The sequence below is a fragment of the Achroia grisella genome, unplaced genomic scaffold, assembly GCF_030625045.1.
Source record: "Achroia grisella isolate CSIRO2021 unplaced genomic scaffold, CSIRO_AGI_Agris_v1 utg509, whole genome shotgun sequence".
NCBI classification, from domain to species: domain Eukaryota; kingdom Metazoa; phylum Arthropoda; class Insecta; order Lepidoptera; family Pyralidae; genus Achroia; species Achroia grisella.
In genome coordinates, this window is record NW_026712902.1 from 2397610 (window position 1) to 2424269 (window position 26660).

Consider the following 26660-nt stretch of genomic DNA (forward strand, 5'->3'; position numbering starts at 1 on the left):
ATTAATGATTAATAACAATATCACTTTAGAATAATAATGACAATTTTATTTTAAACAACTTATTGTCCTATATTATGTTTACCTTAAGGACTAAAATATGTGGAAAATAATAAAATATATAATAATGATATTGTATCTGTGATCACCATATTAACTACAACTTAATGTATAATGATATTGTCTTTACGGTCACCACATTCACTATGGTAATCTGCCACGGCAGCGCCGATCCCTCACTCCCTTCGGCTAAGAATCTTCCTTCTTGAATTGAAGATTACATATAAAATTTTGCAATACGATAAACTTAACTTTTCGAGTACATAGTCGATTCTTGAGACTCGATATAGACTGTTTCTTTTTGTAATAACAGCTAGTAAGATGTTTATAACCTCAAAATACATTCACAGAGTACGTTGCACAATTTGGTTATACCTATATTGTATTTTATTTTTATAGCATTTTTTATTACTTAAAAATGCTTGCTCTTATCACAAAATCACAATTACCTTAGAAAGCCGTCCTCTACACTCTGATATTATCTTTACGCTGTATATGATTATAATTAAATAATTACAATATGTAAAATTCCACTGATAACGCGATCTGAATTCGCCGAGAGCAAACTCGACTGGAGTGCGTAAACAATATTATCGTACATGATAATGGGCATTATGTGTGTCTATTCCTTAGGGTGCAGACGTTTTTGTTGTTGAAAAAAAAAAAGTGAAATTGCAAATAAAAATGCGGTTGTCCAGTGCGAGGCGCGACGCAAGTCGTCCCGCCTCCGTTTGATTTGTATGGAGCTTGGAACCGAGCGAAAAGTGAACAGTCACCCATTCAGATGTGTTTTGTTATCTAGCTCGAACGCACGTGTGCTCTGTTACTGTATCTACACTGTGTCCCATTTGTGCGAACTGTCTGTGCTCTTAAACTTTGAGAAGGTATGTAAGAACTGTTATATTATTACCTACTATACTAGTGTGTGTAGGCGTCATGAATGAATTTAAGTTATATGTAAAATTTTAAGGCTGTGTGCTGTTGACTCAGTGAATGGACGTTTATCGTGAATACTCAGCTGGTTAACGCGTTTTAGTTGTGTTAATGATTTGTAATGAACACTAAAAAGTAAAGTAAAATAGCGAAATATTTATATCTTTATATTTGTGTATAAATAAAAATATGTATACAGTTAGCTTTGTAATAAGTTATATTAACATTTAGCGGTCAATTTCTTTTATAGAAGCGGTAGGAAAATTACAGATAGTTATATGTATATAATTAGAATGTTGCTGTGGTTATATACAAGTAGTTAGGTACACTCGCACTGATGTTTTTATGTTCCTTTCATCGGTCTCTACTTAAACAAAACTCATCTATTTTTGTACAGGCAGATTACTATACGTACTTTTTATGTCTTTAAACTTGCTCTACATTCAACAGCATTTCTAATAAACCTGTTCTGTCCTTTGTCTTCTAGCTAGTTTCTTTATTCGAAAGAAAGTGACAAACTCTTTAACGGTTAATTAAAAACGATTTGTATGATATGGGACACAGTTACTTACCTAGAAATAATAATTGCATTTAATAATGTCTAGTAAGACAAATTCAATATTGTCTACTAAGCACTGCCGTGTCTAAACTGTGTCACCCCACCTTACATTTTCCTATTGTTATTTAGTATATAAGATAATTATTTTTAATGTTTATCTTTTGTTTAGGTATATTAATTTGCGATACTTGTTAAAGTTTATTCAAGAGCTATTCTAGAACTTTCTCTACCTTATGGTCTACTGATGAAAAAATATGTCCAGGAGTCAAACTTAGTGTGAAGTGTCTTTACATAGAGTAGGCTTCTTCTACTCTATCTGAAGATATTTTAATGTTCTCTATGTTCATTTGCTTGGTCTTACATATTTATACCTGCATATAGGTAATAATTTTGTAGCATTGTTAGGAATGCGTAAGTTTTGCGATGCTCTATTAGTCGAAACCTATTTTCTTTGCACTTTTAGCTGATTGATTCTCTTCTGCCAATTTATTCCTTTAGTGTAATTACACCTTAAGTTTTCTGTGGTAGTTAGTTAATAGAAAACATAGGTGTAAATTTATCAATTCCATATATTTAGCTGATCGTTGAATACACATAATTTTTTTTACTGGTGTTCCCATCACCAGAGAAATATAAATTATTTGTTATGTATATATATTTAGTGCGAACAATATTCGATCGTACGATCTCATTTGAAATTTTGATATACGTAAGTTGCAGGAAAATGTCTTAAAATAAATAAATATGACTTTGATCTTTGGGTGATAGGGTACCCACTGGGATACGACATATAAATGGACTTTTAAATAAATACATAACAATATACTAATTATTGGAAACATTTTTTATTGAGGGTTTTAGGCTATTGTCAGGTGTTTCTTTTGTGGATGACAATGAAATGGTGCACCCTCCTGCGCTAACGATTTACGCTGGCGGGGCACCAGTGGAAGATGATAAGATGAGATGAGGTCCGGTCAGTTAGCCCATTGTGACATATTCTCCAAGAATTTACCACGATGATTTCCAGGGGGAACCGCGTGGAGGTCTGACATGGTACATTGCTAGCAATAAGATCATCAGTCCACATTACTAACAATCGTCTTCCTCCCTATGGTCAGGTGTTAAGACCTGTGGCACTGCGACATACATAGATCTACCGTGTTCGCCCTTTTTTTTTTCAAAGTTCTTTACCTAGGTCTGTCAGGGACAAGAATTGAAAGGTATTCTTAGGAGCGGTGGTTGTTATCTCCTCAGGGTATAGTCTATACTTTCCAAAGTAGATATTTCGTTTATACATAAGTGGGCTACAACCACATAGAACCTGTAGTGACGTTTCCTCTTCTGCTTGGCAGAATCTGCAGATTGTTATGCTGAGACCTAATTTTGAGATGCGTTTATTCAATATATATACTAGACATATGTCTAATTGGATAATTTCACTGTATTGTAGGTATTGGTTTTATATATCGGGTCTTAAAGTTAGCTAAACTTTTATAATATTAAAAAGAGTGTCAAAGATTTAAATAGAAATAGAAATAATCTTTATTCAAATAAACTCATTACTAGCACTTTTGAATGGTCATAATTTGATTCTACCACTCATTCGGAACGCAGATTCATCTCAAGGAGAATGAGCAAGAAACTTTTGTGTTGAATAGATGTTTTTTTTTTAATATTATATATACGTTTTTATATCTAATTTATTGACTAAAAATATGTATGGCCTGTTTTAAAAAATATTACATTATTAGATAGTAACACCGCTAAATACATATGGAGATCAATACAATAATTGCAGCCTATCCAAGTCACTAGTATTTTGTTTCATAATTTTGTTCATATACTTTTTTAATGGGATGGTTCACCTGCGATATTGGTTTACGGTGGGAGGGCACCAGTGGAGGATGATAATCAATTAGCCCATCGTGGCAAATTCTCCAAGAATTGATCATGATGGTTTCCAGTTGGAACCGTGTGGAGGTCAACCTGATATGGTACATTGCTTGTAATGAGGTCATTAGGTATTACTAACAATTCCTTAACTGTTCATATAGGTAATAAACATCTTATTTGTTAGCCTCATTTACACTGTCGATTTTCCTTAAAAATAGGTAGGTAGGCGTTAATGAAGTATACTAGAAAATTCCGCTTAATTCTCTTACACCATATTATGCAAACTAAAGTAATATGGTAATGTAATTTATTTTTAGCAACATTGATTCTGCTCTGTGGTTACTTACTCTATTACTGTATTGTAAATTAGTTAAGGGTAGCCTCAAAAGGACCTGTATCCAGAGCCGTAAAAATATAAAATTTAAAATATAATATTGTATATATTTCTATAAGCAATATGAACTACCTTTGCTCACATTGTCTCCAAATTATTTTATTATTATATTTTCTGAATGCAATAAATAAAATAAACGAATGCATGTCAATGACCTTGAACGACGGTCAGTATAAAAATGAATATTAACCGCGCGGTTTCCAAGCGAGATCCCGTGTTCATTTACCGAAGTACGCTTTACAAAGTCATCTGATCTGTATCACAAATTCTTACAAAGCATGTTTCGATTGATGTTGAGATATGGCAGTGAAACATTACGGTGGCATGACATCTAAATCCTCCAGAAAGCAACGTCTTTACAAGACGACTTGACGTATGTGAAGCTGTTTATACTATAAATATATATAGATAATTGATACCAATTACTATTAGGTGCGTCATTAACTGATTTGTTCTTCCAGTTACTTAAAAAAAATATGCAAACATCAGTAAAGAGGACATGAAACTTCAACTAATGTTTAAAATGTTTAATCAGACATACCTACATCTTTTAAGCTGGCCTACCCTTCCAGTTACCTAAAAAAACACGTAATATTAAACAAGAGTAAAAAGAACTTGAAAATTCTTCAACGAATGTTTAAAATGTTATTCAAACATACGTATTATAAGTCTTTTTCACTGCACTCAATATATCAGATAAATCTTAATTCCTCAGCTTTTAAAGATATGGAAATAAAATATTTAAACATGGTTTTACTCGTGTTTAATTTAGAATTCATTATAATTATAATACAAACTAATATTATTACTTTATTATTTATTTAATTTTAAACTTTATGGATATGGATATAAAGATGTAATTAAACGTTTTAGCAACTTAATGTCCAGATCCAAAATGGATGTTTTATATCCCCTGCAGGGTTGTCAACCTTGATTTAGTAGAAATAAAAAAAATCTCTAATACGGGCACAATTATCTCTGTAACATAGTACATTATACTTTTCTTATGTTTATTTTCTTTATTACTGAAGATTAGGCTGTATGGTCTTGTACCTTCGCCCATCCACTTGATTATTTAATAATAATGCCACTTACAACTTTAATTTCTATATCCACCCTTACGTAGTCTGGAAGAAATTAATTAGCGATAAGACCGCCTTTTGTATTGGTTAATGTATTTTGATTATTTTCTATATTTGGAGCAATAAAGAGTATAAATAAAATAATTATTGTGCTATGATCGAGTTCCGTATAATGTATGTTCTTAGGATACGAAAATATACGAAGATTAAAATAATAATAATAATAATAATCAGGACAATTCACACAGCGCCATGCAGTCTTAAGCTAAAGAGACTTTTTATTATGAGTACTAGACAGCTTTTATGAATACATTTTTATTTTTAATACATACATGAAATACATAGGAAACACGCAAAGCACTACAAATATAGTTACTCACAAACTCATGAATGCAATTATTAGTACTGTGCGAGGAAGCGAACGTGCGACTATCAGAAGTAAAGCTGTGTCTGAACTGCTAGACTAGAGAGCCCGTTAAGGTATTCTCGTAGCGTAGAAAATTCTCGTACATAATTAGGCCATTGGTAATCACGTAATTAACGAAGTTATTAACAATTCAGGTGGATTTGCTATTGTCAATTTGAGTGGTTTATTTGAGCGAACCATTGAGTTGCAGATGCGAACAAAATTGTTGTGCCACTCATAATTGCAATTATTAAATGGCATATAACAGTAAAATTGTATATTTAAATTGTTAGTATTAAGATTTGTTAAGTAATTGTAATAGCAAACAAATGGCCCACATGATGGTAAAACATAGGCGTCAAATCAAATCAATATAACATTTCATGTAGGTCTATTACAGACTCTTATGATATGTCGAATCTTCGGTCAGCTCGAGTGCTTTCAAGCTAAGAACTAACAAGAAACTCCGCTCTTGTTATTTTCAATCTTTTACACGATTACAATCGTCTCCTATATACATGAATTGTACTACATCACATCACGTTATCATGTGACGCCAGCCATTTATACGTTGCTATTCCAGAGGACGAAGTATCATCCCTCTTATCCTGTAATTTCACTGCCTAATCTAATCCTATAACAATCGAACAAACTTACACAGTAAGCTGCTTGGAGGCTGAAATAGGTGAGACTGAGGTACACATGCAGACGACAGTTTGATTACAGTCTACTTTTAGTGATAGCGTTGTTATAGAATTAGACCAATCAACTTCTGGTTATAAAATTGTTACAGAATTAGACCAATCTACCTCTGGTGATAACATTGTTACAGCATTAGACCATTCTACCTGTGGTGATAACATTGTTGCAGAATTAGACCAATCTACCTCTGGTGATAACATTGTTACAGAATTAGACCATTCTACCTGTGGTAATAACATTGTTACAGAATTAAACCACTGTATATGTATTTTCGTGCGTTGACATCCCCAGTCCCCTGGTTATAATTGCCATAGCAAAAACAAATTTGTGTTTCGCCTCAACATTACGAAATTATCTTTCACAATTGCCATCTTATCTTGTTATATTATACACTTGTATGTAATCGTTTATATTACAGTTTGTTCTCAAGATTGATAACTTAATCACACTTCATAATTCCGTGCGCACGATTACGTTTTTGGCATTTCTAATTTTACGTTGGTTTTATCTAGAATTGATTAGACCCGTGTCACTTAGAACGAAACAATATTTGTATAATACTGTAAATACACTTTTTTAGAATGATTTATAGACATGGTTATATTGCAGCAATTTCTTACACTAGCGACCCGTCCCGTCGTTCTATATTTAACACACATGTATTATACACATATACCTTCCTCTTGAAGCACTCTATCTATATATACTCTATTGCTTGAAACTACATTAAAATCCGTTCCGTAATTTAAAAGATATAAGCGAACAGACAGCGACATCCACTTCTTATACTATGTAAAGACAAAAAGTAGAGTCCACTTTTGAAGACCGGTGTTGCTCAGTGCGAATTTTTTTTTTTAATTTTCCCTTGAATTTTTATTTTATTCATTTAAAATTTGAAATTCGAACTCAACTGATTACAGCCTCGTACTTACTTCAACATTCAAGTGACAAAATCCTATACGTTTTTGAAATAATCAGTATACTAAAAATAAATAACATAAAACACAAATTTTAGCTATGAAGAATGAATGTTTTGTCCTGTATTGATACAAAAGTGATAAATAGTAATAATCCACATATAAATAATTATCTGCATACAACTCTGTCAGTTAAAGAATTCATCATAAATATAAAAAAAATATATAGTTACATATAAATATTTTTAATATATTTTTTAAATTTTATTCTTTTATAGATTCTAAAAGAATATTAATATAATATCCATAATACAATAGATGTTTACAGAGTAAAACAAAACTGTAAGAAACTGTATTAGCGCTGAATTGTTTTAAAGATGCTATGCTAATGTTTGTTCGTCGGTGCGTAATGAATAATGGAAACTCTAAAACTTCCTATGACGCGAGTGACAGCATAATCTGAGTGAACACTGTCTCATTATAATGCTGTTAGTCACATTGCGTGGATATAATTTTAACTATGATTAATTTTAGCTTAGTGATTTCCTACCCCGACTGAAATCGAAAGGTCTTCCGTTCGAATCTGACAAATACAAAAAAATATATTCCGGTGTTTCCATCATAGCATAGTCAGTCACTCTGATGAAGGAAGCACCGCTAATAAACCAAATATGTAAGGTGAATTCAGTCCGTAATACAGTCATTTTGATGAATACAAAAGAACTAGCCGACCCGCGCAACCTCGTATGCATCACCTTTTCCTTATTTTTGCAACAAATTTCAATGCTACTTGATGTTATATACAAGTCTTTCCTTATAAATTAGCTATTAAAAAAGTATTTTTTTTAATGGAAACCAGTCTCTTTGATTCGTTTTTAAACAAACAAACTTTTAGGCTTTTTAATATTATTATAGTATAGATAATTTCACTGCAATATCACACTTTTCCCCGGCTTTGCCTACATGCGTGTCTAAAATCAACTAAGTTTCTAATTTGCATTGAATGAAGGTCAATGTTTGGTCCACTGACCCGAGACTGACAACCTTAGCTCATGACAAGCTGTAATCTTATTACGACATTCAGTTGATTCTAAATGCATTAGAGAGCGTCGTGATCTATAGGTTAACTCTACTTCGACCCAAAGGTAGTGATTTCGAATCTGTTCGACGCAAAACTTTCTTCTTTAATTTTGTTGTAAACAAGTTATGATAGGTTTTAAGGACACTTTTTCACACACTTCATAAAGACATCTACTAAATATGTATTTTGTCTTTGTATCACTTTATATGTGATGATAAGGTACGGTGGGACTGACGTGCCAAAAAATGCACATAGGTCCCTAAATTAATATAAAAATAACACAAAGATATTCTTATTAGGACCTGATTAACAATAAAATGTGAATATTTAAATACTAAATAACTTTGACTATAAATACATAATCAAACTAAATGAAATCTTGACTCCGCCATGTTATATACAAATATACTCATAAAAATGTAAATAAGTATTTATTACATTCACGTCATCGACAGTTGACATTGTCTCTCACCACCCCATCTAGAATAATAGCCGTGAAAGTTTATTATTAGTATGAATGCTAATCTATGGTGTTAACTAAATGACATTCCGATGTCATGATACTTATAGATGATAAAAAAATGTGTTGTCTATGATATGACAGTTTTGTTAATGTATTGTCTTGTTTGGTTTTCTTCTGTACTATATATGATAATTCTTATATTTTCCTACAAAAAATCTATACACATATATATATTAGATTATTTAATAATTCTGTTTCTAAACTAAACCCTAAATGTACTCATTTTATAAACTAAATATTTTCCTTATATTAAATATATATATATATATTTTAATATGAATTCATTTGACTCCGCCTCTTGCCGTCTATCCAAGAAAACACAGAAACTTATCCGTTTTTACAAATATAACTTCATCCTGAATACTATAAGGACGTTCTAGTAGTACCTTGTAATTAAAAGCTGACTTGTATTTGGACAATGTAATTGTTTGGGTAAAAGTAAATTTCCAAAGCAGTCAAAATACTTAATAAAAAAAAAGAATCCATTTGCACTGTGATTTTTCGCGCCTTTTTTTGCTGCAACTATAGAGTTCGTTAATCAATACTGTTACAATCTATGGTCTAAAATCCGTAAGAAAATAATCTATGGTCGAACGCGGGAAAATATTCTTATGAACAAAGCTTGAAGTACGCTTTGCTTTAAATTACGTACTTCAAGCTTCATTTAGCTATATGTTAGGTATTCTCTCTATTTCCTGTTTCCTTGATAATGTTTTGAATATTTATAATGGTTATACCTATATAAATTGGAAATATTTCAGTTGAATACTGTTTGCAATACGATCTGAATTTTATTGAATTTATCCTGTTATAATTTCATAAACAATATGCTGTTCTTTTCCATTCATTTGCATAAGAGTATTTTATTTATCTGATATAATGGCAATTAATAATGACTCTATATCAATAAATAAAACTTATGAGTTTGTTTATGCACGTGCAAATCTCTGAAAATACTAATGAAAACCAAAAAGAACTTTTTTATAGCCTAATTTTTGACGAAGATTATAGGGCATTAAATATCACGCTAGAAACCTTAGGAGCAAAGCAAAAAGACATGTTAGAATTCACGTTATGTGAAAAAGAAACAATTGTGTGTTAAGGAGTTAAGTTACGGTGCGATATCTAGCGCAATATTCAGACTACTTAAAAATCAGGAATATATATAAAGCAGTTTATGAATATATTATTTCTACAGTAGAGTATATCTGAAGAAAAAAAAGGTTTAAAATTCAATAATGTATATATCATTATTGTATTTTAAACCTTTTCTTATAAAATAATAATGAAGACATCGGCTGTATGTGCTTAGACTCTTTGCTTTCCTTTATGGATAAATAAAACTAAAAAATATAAGAGTAAATAATTAATTGAGCTAAATAAAAAACATCGGTATTATTGTCATGTGAATTGTTAATTATTAATTTGATAACAAAATAGGGTATTTACTTCAAAATCCATAATTAACGATATATTTAAGGTTATCGCACATACAATTATTAATCTGTTAATCCTGTATTCGTAGATAACTACATTTATCGACTATTTCTATAGCGCAAATATTTCAAATTAGGTACTATGTTATTTTCGATTCGTGTTTGCGTATTAACATATTTTTAACAGACTGTTTCACATTTCTTAGTGAGAACAATAGCCACTCCTCGCGTAATGTTAACTATCTCCGTCTTAAATTTCCCTCTCATTCCACTTCCTTCTATTCTAAATCCTTTTCTGTCCAGGCCGTTAGGTTGTGGAACTCACTCTCCTCTTGTATTCGGAGCATTCAATCACTTGCCAGCTTTAAAGCCTCTGTTAAGTCCCATTTTCTTTCCCTTTAATTAATTTCTTATTATTCTCATAACTAATCTTCCTTCATTCTTTCCAAATGTATGTGTATGTAGATATGTATTAATAAGTATATATGTTTATATTTATGTATATTTGAGTCATATATATTTATTTTTATTTATTACGTGCGCCACCTACCCTGTTCTTATTTTTATTTCTCTATCCACCTAAAGGTTGTCTGGAAGAGATTGTTTAGCGATAAGACCGCCTTTTGTATTATTATATTTATTATATATATAGTATATTATTAAACTATTTGTGCAATAAAGAGTATAAATAAATATTTTTTTTATGACGAATGAGCATATAGAAAACTGCCATCTCTTTCTTTTCTGCTCTATTTATCTTCTGTGCCCCAAATATGGATACAGTTTCTAAAATATAATTTTTAGATTCATAGATCGTATGTATAACATACATTTTTATTTATGTATCGTATGTAAGTAGGTATGTTAAACAATATGTATTATGACTAAAGTTACCACGTAAGTATGTTTATAGACTATAACGCGCCGTTTACAAATTTCTCAGTTTGCGTTATAATTGACTGGTAAGTTCGCCATATGTACGTTTTTATATTGTATTTGTGCATTTTAAATAAATAAACCAATACAAACACTCTATAATGAAGAGTAGTTAATCACGTGTGGTGTTGGGAACGAACCCGCGACCACTGAGCTAAACCACTATGCCACCGAGGGCGTCAAAGCTATATTCCCCGCCGCGGCATCGCCCCTGAATATTTTGCGGTCTTGCCGTTTCTCGTTTTGCGGTATAAATATACCGCATATAGAGCGAGATAAATATCTCGCTCTCTGCGTCAGTGTTTTGGATCGGGTCGTCGAATTTACATATATTTAGAAAACAGCTGGAGGTACATTATTTATAGATATTTTATGTTTTCAACATCTCTCGAGATGAAGGATCGGATGATTTTATGATTAGCTGCTCCCGCGACTTCATCCGCGTGGAATTTAACTTTATTTTTATAAAATAAAAGTTGCCTAAGTTACTCCTTATTACATTAGCTACCTGCCAAAAGAAGTCCCGTCAAAATCGGTCCAGCCATTTCAGAGATTAGCCGGAACAAACAGACAGACAGACAGACAGACAAAAATTATAAAATATGTGATTTTTGGTGTCTGTAACGTATTTATATTCATATGCATGTAGTAAAAAACGGTTATTTCAATATTACATACAGACATTCCAATTTTATTTAAATGTATAGATGTATAGATATACATCCCGTCCCGAAAACAATCATTAAAAAATTTAAAAATTAAATAGTTTTTACACTTAATCATACATTGTATTACATCATTGTATTTACAATAATATTGATAATCTTCATAAAATTATTTTCTCTGTACTTTCTCTTTTTAATTAAACATCAATATAACATAAAATTGACTACATAATGAAATAAAGTGAAGCTGTGTTTTTTTCCGGGCTATTCTAATGTTGTTGGGAGTAGTTGGCCTTTACAACCTGTACCACCGGACGATAGGGGGCGAGTGCAGATGGCACTTCAAACCCGCGGAAGAACTTATGGAGCGGCTGAAGGCCAACTCCCTCCTGACGGATACGACTTTACTCTGAGGGCACCGCTAAGGGTTTGAACCTGAGCTCATTCCGTCGTAACTTCGTCCGTTTGAATTGGACGGGGGATCGATCATTGACTACCTAATGAAGTAAATGGAATCTCTGTATGTTTGAGAAACTTAATATGAAAGTTACTGACCGCGTATGAGCGAGACAGGTATAGTGTGGAACAAAGACAGGTTGTACTTGTATTATCGTTATCAGAATTGACGTCATATGGGTACGTGCAGAATTAATAAATTATGTAGATACATGAATTTGTTCTTTTTTTAAATTAGATATGCACTGAATGACGTTACGTGACATTGTATTTTTTTTTAATATTGAAAAAAAAAGAATTTACTTATTTTACTTTTTATATAGGTTATACACTGAATAACGTATTTTTCATTGTGACATTGTATTTTTTATGATAGATTTAAAAAAAAGAATATCCAACTTTCTTAGAGAAATCTCTAGTTTCATGTATACTATTAATACTATTTCGGCTTTGTTTAGTATACCTTATTACCTTAACTTTACCAAACAAAGTCATACATTGATCATATGATCGATGTATGACTATATGTGTATGACTCATGCACAATGGTATGATTTGATATGAATATCTGGTAGCCTATAAGAGTGCAAACAATGTTGTAACATTACAGGAAAAAAAATATTTTTACAGGATCTTCAATATGTAATCCTGTTGCTACAGATCATGTTAAAAATATTTTAAATAGTTTCTGTATGTATATTTCTCTATTCGATATTTTTAGAGTGAAAATTGTAATAAAAAAAAATATGTTTAATTAAAACTTTAATGTATATATTTTTTATTTTGTAAAATTTTTCTAACCGCTCAATAAATAGTGTCAATAAATATTAGAGTAACGTAATTAGAATTCTCCTACAAAATGATTTTAAAATTGGTGTACATAAGTAACCATAATATACAAGAAAAGTATTCCAAATTTAAAATCATAACACTACGAAGTTATAATTTAAAAATTATGGCTAATGACGACACAAATGACCGAAGTCTAAGAAACAAAATAAAAATAAAAGTTATATGTTCTAAATTTAAAATCTACCGAGGTAAACGTCACGAGAAGTGGACTGCGTGGGTACTTCAGTCTCACCACAGAGCAATTCATAAACAAGAGAATTGAACCAAAATTGAATCTATGTAACATCCTGTAATGCTTCCAAATACTAAAAGTTTATACAGTTTCGTTCAAAAAATAATATTTTTAATTGCTGCAGGCTTAAATATTAGTACAAAACCTTCTAAATTAATCTATGCAATCAATTGTGACTATGTAATTATTTGTAATGCTTCTAAAAACTATAAGTTTATACAGTATCATCAAAAAATTTTTTTTTAATTGACACGGGTTTGAATATATAGATAAGATCTTTAAAATTAAGCCATGTAAACAATTGTAATACGTCGCGGCGTCGTGCCTAGAAAAACTGTTACACAGATTCATAGAATAAATATATCGTTTCTAATTACGCTTTATTTAAGCTTGCTTTGTAAAATGCGATTTAGTTGTAGGGTGAGATAAGGCAGTGTATATATGGAGGTATAACACTTTAGTTCTCCGGAATGGCATATAACTACATAAATAAATCCATTTTTTTTTAATCTGTTGTTTGTAAAGTTCCTTGACAAGTTTCGCCTTTTATACAATAAAAATAGCCTTTGTTATTCTGATGTATAAGCTATATAACTGTAAAGTTTCACCAAAATCTGTTCTGTAGTTTTTGCGGGAAGAGCAACAAACATTCATTCATCTATCTAACTTCTATTCTATACTCTTCTATCACAAACTTTCGCGTTTATAATAGTAATAAGGTAAACAGATACTCTATAGAAATTACGAGCAATATCTACTTTGTAAAAGAACCAATACATTGTATGTAATTTTATTTAAAGAATAACTATTTTTAGTTATGACTGATCAAGGGTGGAACATGCCACTAGAGTTACGGTTTATAATTCTTGTTATGAATTACTAGCGAAACGCTTTTGCTTTGCTCGCGTCTTTATTAATGAAAATAATAAATTCACACATCGTCGTCTAGTCCCAAAGTAATCCAAGATTCTACTATGAGTACTAAACAACTGATGTAAATACATATATAATTTATAAAGAAAACACCTGTACAAATAATACTCATAAATATAAATGTTTGTATCGTACAAAGAATAGAACCCGCGATCATCAGAAGTAAGGTATGCTAAACCACTGTACCACTGAGGCCATCGAAAGTATTAGGTTAGTTCTCGTTCATGATAATTTTATTATATTTTTTTTTATTTAGCCGATCATGTGGCGCCTAATTATCATTTATTATAATTACAACTCGATAATGTATGATATTTGTTACAAATGTCAGTAACCTTTGGCTGTTAGGCTCTTAAATATCTATATAATAATAAAAACATAACGAGACTAAAAGGTCATGTTACCCAATGAGTTTTTAATTATTTGTCTATATTATATCTATTTGTCAGCTTGACATGCAAATCGGTACTTAGTTTTAACTAGGATCAGTCCCCATCCATCCATCAAGATCCCCCGTCTAATTCAAAAGGGGATGGAAATTACGGCCTGGGCCCAGGTTCGAACCCCTAGCGGTGCCCTCAGACTAAAGTCGTATCCGTCAGGCGAGAGTTGGCCTTCAGCCGCTCCATAAGTCCTTCCGTGGGTTTCGAGTGCCATCTGTACTCGCCACTATCGTCCGGTGAAGCTGTACCAGCTGCGGCCAACAGCATTAGAGTAGTCAGAAAAAAATTGGTCCAGGCCAGACGTACCGTGCCGACGCGACGAAGCATTTCGATTGGCGCATTTTTAAAAAGAGTGCGAAATAGCAGTAATGGCGACATTATCGGCACGATCCGTCACTCTTATCGGGAATGTACGGGTTACAAGTTGCATAATTGTATCAAGGAAAAGAATGCTATTCTGGTACATATATACTTAAACATAGCAGTATAGACATTTGACAGTTGACAATGTAATTTGGTGTAATAAAAAAAAAAAACAAAATGGTTTTAGTGACGGGCACTTTTTAAGTTCGAAAATATTCCCGCCCTTTTTTCAAATCAGTATCAAGTGAATAGTGTTTCTGAAGTAAAAATATCACCTGTATTCTTTAATGTTTTATAATGGCTAAGCACCAGAGCATGAATGTATAAAAAACTTATAAAACAATTTGGGTGATTATATTTCTGACTGAATTGTTAATTGCTACTATATTTTGTGGAAGTAATTGAGCAATTGCCTCATACCAATTAATTAAAATATATACACAAAAAGATGAGTTGGTTCCCTCGCAACGTGATACGAGTGGTGTGTCATTCAAATAAATTAATAACAAACAATCATATCGAATTGATCGCATGTTAATGATCCGATTAGGAAATATGACTGCGTTGATAACGTCAACGATTGCAATTCATAACAATTGATATCTCGAACATAATATTTATTCAGTTTTACTAGGATTAGTAATAAGTAGAAGTAGTAATCATTCTATAAAGGTGACCCTGGATATTGCCTACTAATCACAAACTAATCGTATTAGAAATTTTGGGATAAAACTTCAGTAATAATAATAATGATGTCCCTGAACCATTCATACGGCGCCATCTAGTCAGATGTAAGTAGAGCTTGTTTTATGGGTACTAGGCGACTAATATAAATACTTAGATACATTGTTTGTGTTTTTTTTTATTTCATTTTTCTTGTTCTTTTTTATGTAATGATTTTATCTCGAATTTAATCTAATTTTTATTTATTTACTCGTACTCGTATTACAGGCTACCAGGCCCATATTATAAGTACCTTATAGACTAACATACATGTGAATTAATATTATACTTTAAGGGGTAACATAAATCTAATAAAAAAATAAAAAAAATATTATCTATTAACTTATTGTCTTATTTCTGTTTTATATGCTGCTGTCAGTATCATCATATTTGTTGTAATGGGTGATGTAATACATGTTATTCTATTCTATTAACATGGTTCATTTTTAAGCAATTGGACTTCTAGTATTATTACAATGTTACTACAACCAGAGAATCTGTCTGATAATAATAATAATAATCTCAGGACAATTCACACAGCGCCATCTAGACCCAAGTTAAGCTACTTAAAGCTTGTGTTATGGGTACTAGATAACTGATACATATACTTAGATATTTTTTTTTTGTAAATACATACATATTATACATAGAAAACACCCAGACCGATACAAACAATTATACTCAAGAATACAAATTGTTTGTGCCGTGCGAGGAATCGAACCCGCGACCATCGGTCGTAAAGCGGTGTGCTAGACCGCTAGACCACCGAGGTCATCAATAGTAGTATTTTGCTATATTTGAATTGACTGATATTCTTAGTATAATGTATTAAACCACAACATGCTGTCAAGTCAATTAGCTCAATATAGATATTTCAACAGAAAGCATTTGACTTGGTTAATTAAAAATAAAAATAATATATATTCAAATAAACTTAATATAAACACTTTTGAATAGTTATTTTTTATTGTACCACTCATTCGGAACGCAGACTCATCTCAAGACGAACAAGCAAGAAATTTGCGTGTTGGTCCGTTAAATAAATAAAAATATTAGTAACAATTGGGCTAGTTCTCATTGATGACAGTCCTGTCTCAGTGTTCTTTTTCTCTAGTCGTACAGAGTGGTCGTGGCTTTCATGATGGTACCTCTTCGTAGTCCTCCTTGGCGACAGAGCTTCTCGCAGTTTGTGTCTGCTTTCCAGCAGCCGGCTGAGTACACAATCTGCGAGAACTGGGAAGCAGCCGGCAGCTGGTAAACGATGATGCTGGGGTGGCACACCCCAGCAGTACGCCCGGGCAAGGAGCAAATGCTCGAGGCCCGTACCCGGCGGTCCTTAGAGACCAGCGGACGATCTAGTCAGTCAGTCGCAGTTTTGCTTTAGAACTATAAACATACAAATAGTTTTTAATTGTCGTAGAAATATTAAATAGAAATACAAAAGAGTTTCTCAATAAATCTGCCTCCATTTGGTACGGTTTCTGTACGAGATCATTGTGCAATGGAATGTTGTGTAGTATATGTGTATGCGTGTATGCTTTTATAAGATTAGTATTAGGGATGTTAGGGAGCTCTCTCACCGTAACCGAAACTATCGGATATCCGATATAAAAAATATTCTTGACCGTAACCGAATCCGATATAAGAGTTTCGGATAATATCAGATAGGGACGGACCCTAATTGAGACACGTTATGTAACCATATTATTAGCTATTTGTATTTTCCTTTTGAAATTCCTTAAAAAATTAATATCCGTAAGCGAAATTATCAGAAACTAACGGATAATCCGGAATAATTTCGTATCCGTATCCGGTATAATAATCATTACTATATCCGAAACCTATCCGTATCCGAAATTTCATATCCATAACATCCCTAGTTAGTATTACCAGAAAGTTTATTGCTATATTTGAACTTAATGGTGTTTTGGGTTTAGTAATATAAAACACTAGGCCATAATGCTCTGTCATAATACGTATTAAAAATTAGACATTAAATCGCCTATCCTAATTTAGAATGTTGGATTAATAATATATAATCCAATTTATCTAACCAGATAAAATACCACGCGAATTCCTTTCATTAACTAGTCCATGATACATGTGTAACAAAATACATATAATATAAAAAATGTTACTGCATGCTGTCTGTACATGGACGATATTAAAAGAAAAACTTTTATGATGGTACTTATAAATGTAATAGAATAAAGTACAAATACAAATAATTTTTGTCAGTTTGTATGTGCCCGTTAATCACAGAAGCGCCTAAAGCTATTTGCATGCTGTTTTCAGTAATGTAAGCTTCACTTACAACATACTTAGAATTTTTGTGTTATTACAATTTTACACAAACTTAAAAATGTTATAATAATAACAATTTTATTTCAGACAACATGATCCATTTTGTTAGTAACAGCTTAATGACATAACTTATCCTATGTTAGTAATAAAAATGTAACTTTTAACATATTACCTGTCCCACCCAGTGTCTTAGAATGGGACAGTCTACTTTACATGCAATTGCCTTTAGGACACTGTTGGAACTCGCCCGCACTCTGCCTAATAGGGACGTTATTCGCTTCCGCCGTATAGCATCGTCTGTGCGCTCTTGCGCAAACATATGTGACGCGCTGCAGTGGCGGGGCAGCCCCAACAGTGCCCGAAAGGCATTGTTATATTGAACACGAAGAGCATTGTAGGTTTTTTGAATATAGTTGAACCACAAGCCGCCAGTGTAGAAAACCTGACAAAATGCCTTAAAAAGTGTTATTTTGACTTGTTATAAACTTTGTAAGGGATTTGTGACGTTTTTGCAACGTTTTTGTGTAAAGTTACAAATATGTTACGTTGCAAATATGTTATAACTTTTATGGACGTAGACTGTAAAAAAAATCTGCGTAGCCCAGGCTGTAGGGTCAGATTAAGCAGCATCTTAATACTCTGTATTGGCAATACCTAAGTAGTACCAATGTTATCTGTGGTGGTAACTTAGGTGTCACATGATAATGGGGAGTCTATCGTACTGTAAATATATAATAATTTTCCGTTAATATATAATGTTAGTATATGTTAATTTCCTGGTAAAGGCTATAACAGAATAGCAGAGAGGGTGAACTCACTGCCCCCACTGAGTTATAGACCGTTTTGTCTCCTTCATTACTTTTAAATTTTATTACTGTATGGGCAACAGTTGTATTAGTTTTTGTTTGAGACAAATAAAGATTATTATTATTATTTTATAAGCGATGATTACCTCTTACCATTAGCTTATTTGCCATTCAAAGAAAGCCGCAGGCTCAGCTAGTGTATAATATAAATTAATTACATCACGCATTAAATGATACGGCCGCAAACGTAGAAAAATATCTGTAATCATATACACATTATCAGTAATTAACTCATACAACAAATTAACAATGTTTATTGGCGTAATCTTCTTTGGTAGGTATTTTTTGTTAAGACTATTTAAGTATAATTAACTTGACAACGGGTTACGTACAGTTCCTATCTCACACTGAAAATTTGCTATTAATTTTTTATGGGTGCTAATGGAATGGTGCACTCGCCTGCGCTAACGGTTTACGCTGGCGGGGCACCAGTGGAGGATGATAAGATGAAGTCAGGTCAGTCAGCCCATCGTGACAAAATCAACAAGAATTTATCACGATGGTTTCCTGGGGGAACCGCGTGGATGTCAACCTGACATGGTAGATTGCTAGCAATGAGATCATTAGTCCACATTACTAACAATCCTCTTTCTCCCACTATTAATTTATTAATCTTTTACATTTAAAGTCTTCAGTACGTAGATCTTCTAAGGGTAATGACCTTAGATTTTAGTTAGTACCAATAACTAAGAAATAAAGCAACACTGAATTAGTTGTACTTAATTTAATGCGCGAAACTCAAATTATGAAGATATCAGAAATAAAGATTGTGTACCCCCACATCTCTTTGGTCCTTCGAGCCGGATATAAACTCGCGACCTATGCATTATTATTATAGTTCATCATCATCATCGCAGCCCGGAAGACGTCCACTGCTGGACATAGGCCTCCCCCAAAGATCTCCACGACGATATTGTCATAGTTAAATGGGTTTTAATAAGAATAATTTTATGACAAATAAGCGTATTTATATCTCTCTTCTTCTGTATAAAGTTTAGCTGCATCTTACATCCGTGTAATTTTCTTACAAGGGGGTACAATGGTTGCTTCACGTATTAATATTATATAATGATACATGTATATTGACAAAACCAATTCATATAATTCAAACTTAAAAATTATTTACACTATTCCACATAATATTGTAGATATTTATACCAATGTATAACATTTTACAGCTATCATATATTATTATGATTGTACGGAAATTACAACAGAATAATTCTAATTAAATAATCATACAATAATAATAAATGAAAATAATTGACTACCTATTTTTTGAGTTTTATAAAGATAATATTTATTGCGGTGTTAAAATAGATAAAATGTATTAAATAGTAATACTTTTTCTATAGTATTGATAAATGTTATGGAAGGACAAAGTTCAGTTAATACACATTACTTATACAAATAAATAAATTGTTTGTATACGTAATTTGTACTAACTGAAAGTTGAAGTGACTGTTTGTAATTTTAAATTAATGCATATACATATACAGTACTTACATAAAAAAATATGCTATCTATCTGTTCTTGCTAATTCCTACTCGCAGATAGCTAATGTTATACGGAGTAACTTTCGCTACTTTTATTTAAAAATAAAAAGTTTTTTTAAATAAAATACAGTTAAATGCCACGCAGTCGAAGTCACGGGTAACAGCTAGTTAAATGAGTATATTATATTACCTAAAATATTTTATTTTTAATTATGCTAATTATGTTTAATTACATATTAATTTGAATGTTAGTGAGTAGATAAAAAAAATCCAATATTGATTCCAAGATCAAACAATTTTTGATTTTAATGTCTTCAGTAGCCGGTTTAGTGGTTTCAATCCCTGCACAATACATTTGTACTGATGAGTATATCTGTCTGTATGTGTCTGCGTAATTCTATTAATGTCACTTATGTATCTAAAAATGTAAAATGGTCTAGTACAATTTTCGTCATCATCCACAGTTCTTTCATACTTTGTTCAGTTTTTGCCCCGGACTTTTACTGTTCTTGGATATTGTAGGTAAAACTAGGTCGGATTTTGGTCGATCTCGTCCTAACTTTCAGTCTCAGTTCAAAAAAATCGTAAGTTTTACCTACAACTTTGCATCTCTATTACCCCTACTCATCCATTACCCCGAATTTTATTAGTATTTTTCCAGTCATAGACACCTCTCTCCTCATCTTCGGATTTAACGACTGTTTTTCAAAAAACGGTTCAATTGTACTTTCTTATTAATTTTCTACATACTGTTTTTCTTATTCTATTTCTTCTATGTACACAATAAAAAGTGTATTATTATTACTTTTATAGTGGTATTATGGTATTATTATTATATTCTTCATTAATAATAATTCTCGGATCAAAGCTCATCTGAGAATTTTAGTGCAATCACTATCTATTACGATTTAACAGGAACTATTTATTTTTCACATTATGATCCTCATATTTTGAGGTCGTTAAATTACCTTTAACACAATACAAGTAACAAGTGAGCTTGATATCTGGCTGCGGAGACTCAATGGAAAGTTACTCAGTAAGGTAAACGACCCGCAAACAGGTATGCAGGTTCCAAGTGCTTAGTGCGTCATATTGTGCACTTGCTTATTTACACTCGAGTCTAAATTTTAGCGATTACATCAAGTTTTTTACTTTTAGCCAATTACTTGCCTTGTGTAAATTTTACAAACCCGGCCTCGGTAGTCTGAGAGCACACCTCCTAAGCACTTGCTTCTCCACCATCTGGCAAAAACCGCCCAACTGGGTCCCGAACCCTTCTGTGGTGTGCCTCGTTGCCTAAAACTGGGACATCTCAAATTAATAACCAAACGAGAAGCACTGAATCACTGGCAAGAAATGCCAGGATTGATACATTCAAAAGCCCTAATATCGGGGTACTTGAACAAATACTCCAATAGATATTGCTATTGAGTACAAACAACAAATGCATGATGACTAGGGCCCTCACAGGACACTGCAAGTTGAACAAGCATATGGCTTACCTAGGCTTATGCACGACAGAAATCTGCAGATTCTGCCAAACTGAAGAGGAAACTCCACTACACATGCTATGTGGTTGTAGCCCACTCCTGCATAAACGAAATATCTCCCTTGGAAAGTTTACACTCTTTCCCGAGGAGATAAAAACCATCGCTCCTAAGAATATCCTTCAATTCTTGTCCTTGACGGGTCTAGGTAGCGATAATAGATCTATGTAGGTCGCAGTGCTACAGGTGCAGGTATCTGACAATAGCCCAAACAACCCAATAAAAAAAAGCACTTGCTTATTCAGAAACGAGTCTCAATTTTGGCGATTACATCAAATTGCTTAGCCAATTACTTAGCTTCGGTATGTTTAACAAGCCTATTTTGATTTGGGGTTTAGCAAAACAACTTAATAAAAATAGTCGTGGGTAAAATCCCTCGTACGGTACAAACATTTGTATTGATTTGTATTAGAGTATATTGTATCAGTTTGGATGTTTTCTATATATAATAAAAAAGTATATATTTACAAAAATATGTATCTACATATTTATATCAGTTGTCTAGTATCCATATCACAAGCTCTGCTTAGCTTCGTATTAGATAGCTGTGAGTTGTTCTGAGATATTTTTTTTTAAAGAAGTGGCACACCCACTCGCTACCAGTTTGGGCTAACATGGTCTAATTGACCTGATCTCATGCTTGTCATCCTCTACTGATGCACTGATATTCCATTATCATCCATTAGTCGAATATATAGACTATATAAAAAAAGGAGATAAGTTGCGAGTAAAACATAGTAGGTACTTAATGTATTAACAAAATGTAGGCGCGTGTTGCAATGTGTGATTATAAGCAGTAAACCGCCATGATAATTGGCATTTTATAGTCTGCGGTCCGGGAGTGGTAGCCGAGCCCAGTTTCCTTATTCTGATAATGACCTACATGAAAATCCTAAAAATAATGCTTCACATATGACGGCCTCAGTAGTCTAGCAGTTTAGCACACCGCTTTACTTCCAAAAGTCGCAGGTTCGAATTGAACCTGCGACTTTTGGAAATTCACAAATATATAGTTTTTTTTTTATTCTTTATTGTACAAAACCACGTATCCAAACGGAGAGCTTAATGCCATATGGCATTCTCTACTAGTTAAGCTTTAGGTAGAAATAGAAAGCGTTGTAGGGCAGTAGTTCCGAAAAAAATATTATGACTGAAATTCATATACAAGTGCATTAATTAAGAATTAGTCTAGCTATTCAAAGAGGGAACGCTGCCAGCATCTTCGGAACTTTCCCTAAAGGGATCTTTTAATAATATATTTTAGTCATCATATTATATTTTTTTAAGCTTTTTAAATTTAGGTTTTTAGTTGTACAATTAGGTTATGTAAATACTAGTAATAAATATATTTATGTATTAGTGCATTAATATATATGTAATTATGAAAATATGTATAACATAATATAATATAACTATATATGTCCTATAGTGAAACTTCTGTTTAAGACTTCCGCTGTATGAAATCACATTTGGCGTCTGAAAATTTATAAATCCAAACATATATAAAAACTAATAAATTAATTAAAAGAAATAAAAAATGTGAAATTGTAATTTAAGCACATTTTTGTGACTATGGTTATACAGTAAATTATGGTACTAAAATATGAAGTATCAAACAGATTAATGTTTCAAGTTAATGGAGTCTTTCAATATATAACATGATTGTCACAAGTAAACGTGAACCGCTCATGGAAAATTTCCATATTCCATTAACTCTGTAGGTACGTTGGTTTTTTTAATAAACTATTGTTTTCATTCGTGACGTAACAACATATGAAATTATCAATACTAATATTATAAAGAGATAGAATTTGTCAATGTATAAGGTTGTAGGGAACCGATTTTCATTATTCTTTTGGTGTTAGATAGCCTCTTTATCGAAGAAGGATATACAACATCACGCAATAATCAATAGAAGCTGAGTAGAAATGAAAAATGTTTGCTACATTTTTCATTTCTACTCAGCTTCTATTATATCTATAGAAACGGGGAAATGTGACGAAGGATCAACTAGTTTTTTTTTTTAATATAAGGATTTCTCATTAAAATCAAATAAACATCATATTATTCATATTATATAAAACTGGAAAGTTTTTTGTATAATATGGAATATTTTTTTCTTTATTATCCAGTTAAGTTCAAATTAAGTTGCTGAAGGTATAATATAACACCGATTTTACGATGTAGTTTAGGATGGTTTTGCCTGAAATATTAGTCTAAGTACACATTAGGTATAATATTAAGATATTTTTGAAATCGTTATAGATGAAAGATTTTAGTTAATGTGAATACTGATTGAAAGAGCAATAAATAAAGAATCAGTCGATGCTGTAAATTAATTACTAAACCTTCATTAGATGCATTAAGATTTGTTTAATAAAAAATAATAGGATTAAGTTAAGATTCGTTAAGGAAAAACTTTTGTCCGAATGTATGTGTATGATATATTATATTACAAGAATTGCTTTGATTTTTTTTATATTTATGGATACAAGTACAAGTAGTTAATAACAGTGTCGCGGGGGGGGGGGGGGGGGGGGGGGGGATGAAATTAAATTAAATTTATTTGCGTATTATACAGTTAGATATTCGGTAATATGTCCAGGTAATAATATTATTGGCAACTGTTTAATTGCCCCAATTTACGGGCATGCAAATTTTATTGTTTTTTATTAGTAATGTGGACTGATGACCCATTGCTAACAATGTATCATATTAGGTTAACCTCCACGCGGTTCCCCCTGGAAACCATCGTAATAAATTCCTGCCAAATTTGTCACGATGGGCTAACTCACGTGGCCTCATGTTCATCTTGTCATCCTCCACAGATGCCCCGCCAGCGTAATCTGTTAGCGCAGGCGGGTGCCATCCATTATCATCCATAAAAAAAAATAACAGTGTCTTCGGCTGCGTTCTAGAGATAAAAACGGATCTATGTAATATGTATGCACATAGGCTCTATTTTACGAAAATTTGACACGGCTCTATAGCTTCAAGCATAACGATATTTCTTTGAATTTCAAATAAATCTTTCAATAACACTTAACTAAGTATTAGAATAGTTCTCTTGAAATAGCTAAGAATAATTACTACGAGGAAAACACATTGAGTTTCTATATTCTTGCTTACCTTCATGGTGCATTTAATTATTATTACAAACTGAGTACAGACAGACTGAATGTAATGAGATTTCATGTATAGGTACTTATATTTTAAGTAATAGTAATAAATTAATTATCTATCTGTTTGTTTAATTATAATACTGGTCTGTATGAATACAGCGCTGTCTAGTCCCAAGCTAAGCCGAGCTTGTATTATGGGTATTAGACAACTGATATTTTACTTCGTAAATCTATACTTATAAATAAAATTGAAGTGCTTGTTTGTAATATTGAAATAACCCTTTTATACTACATGCATATGAATATAAATACGGTACATACACCAAAATATATTTTTTTCAATTTTTGTCTATCTGTCTGTTTCTTCCGGCTAATTTCTGAAATGGCTGGACCGACGGGACTTTTTTTGGCAGGTAGCTGATGTAATAAGGAGTAAAGTAACTTGGGCTACTTTTATTTTAGAAAAATTCTTATACTTTATAAAATTAAAGTTAAATCCCACGCGGACGAAGTCGCGGGAACAGCTAGTACATATATAAATATAAAACGCCCAGATCATGTGGTAATGAAATTGTTAGTAATGTGGAGAGTCATGTCAGGTTGACTTCCAACTGACCTGACCTTATACTATAGAAATAGAAATAATCTTTATTCAAATAAACTTAATATAAGCACTTTTGAATAGTCAAGTTTTTTTATTCTACCGCTTATTCGGAATGCAGATTCATCACAAGAAGAATAAGCAAGAAACTTGTGTGTCGCTCTTTTAAATAAATATTGATTTATTTATATATAATTAAAAACAAGGATTAGGCATGCGACAATCAACATAGAATTTATATTTTATGAATATTGATACGCACGGTACATATATCATGGTTATCAGGGGGACCGCGTGTAGTTCTACCTGACGTGTTATAAATTACTAGCAATTAGGGTCACTAATCCCTATCACTAACAAACCCTTTCCTGCTTTCCCCCCTTTGTTCCAATATGAAGGATCAGAAAGGTATTTTAATACTTAGTTAATTGTAATTTAGGTATAGAAATAATCTTTATTCAAATAAACTCATTACAAGCACTTTTGAATAGTCATATTTTGATTCTACCACTCATTCGCAATGCAGATTCATCACAAGATGAATGAGCAAGAAACTTGTGTGTTGCTCTTTTTAATAGATGTTTTTTTTTATATAAATAATTACAGTATAACAAGTAAGAGGCATGCGATAATCAACATAGAAGTCGCTACGCACTCATTATTAATGTAATCAGATAATATTGTCAGTGCTATAGATTTAAAGTTTTTCTATAAAAACATTATTATCGTTAATGAATTCTTCAATTTTATTTACACACTTTACCTTGACATTTAGGTAAAATCAGTTTGTTATTGTTACGTAAGCTTTTATTAGTGCAATCACTAACTCTTTTGAAACTGTCTACATATATACCTTCTGGCATAGATGATATTTTCATTTTTTTTTTTATCTAAGGACAATTCACACAGCGCCATCTAGACCCACGTTAAGCTACCTAAAGCTTGTGTTATGGGTACTAGATAACTGATACAAGTACATAGATATTTTTTTTTTTGTAAATACATACATATTATACATGGAAAACACCCAGACCGATACAAACAATCATACTCATGAATACAAATGTTTGTGCCGTGCGAGGAATCGAACCCGCGTGTTGAAATGTATTGAGAAGCAACGGTGAGGATATTTGATTCC

General features: G+C 32.1%; 1 protein-coding gene across 2 annotated transcripts in view; it reads left to right on the top strand.

Moving 5' to 3' along the window:
* The first annotated feature begins 685 nt into the window (after positions 1 to 685).
* Positions 686 to 26660, top strand: part of LOC131846246 (monocarboxylate transporter 14-like) — a 52690-nt gene continuing 26715 nt past the window's right edge. For both annotated transcript variants that reach the window (XM_059195503.1, XM_059195502.1), the window contains exon 1: positions 686 to 941. The gene's annotated coding sequence lies outside the window, so the exon portion shown is untranslated. The remainder of the gene's footprint in view (positions 942 to 26660) is intronic.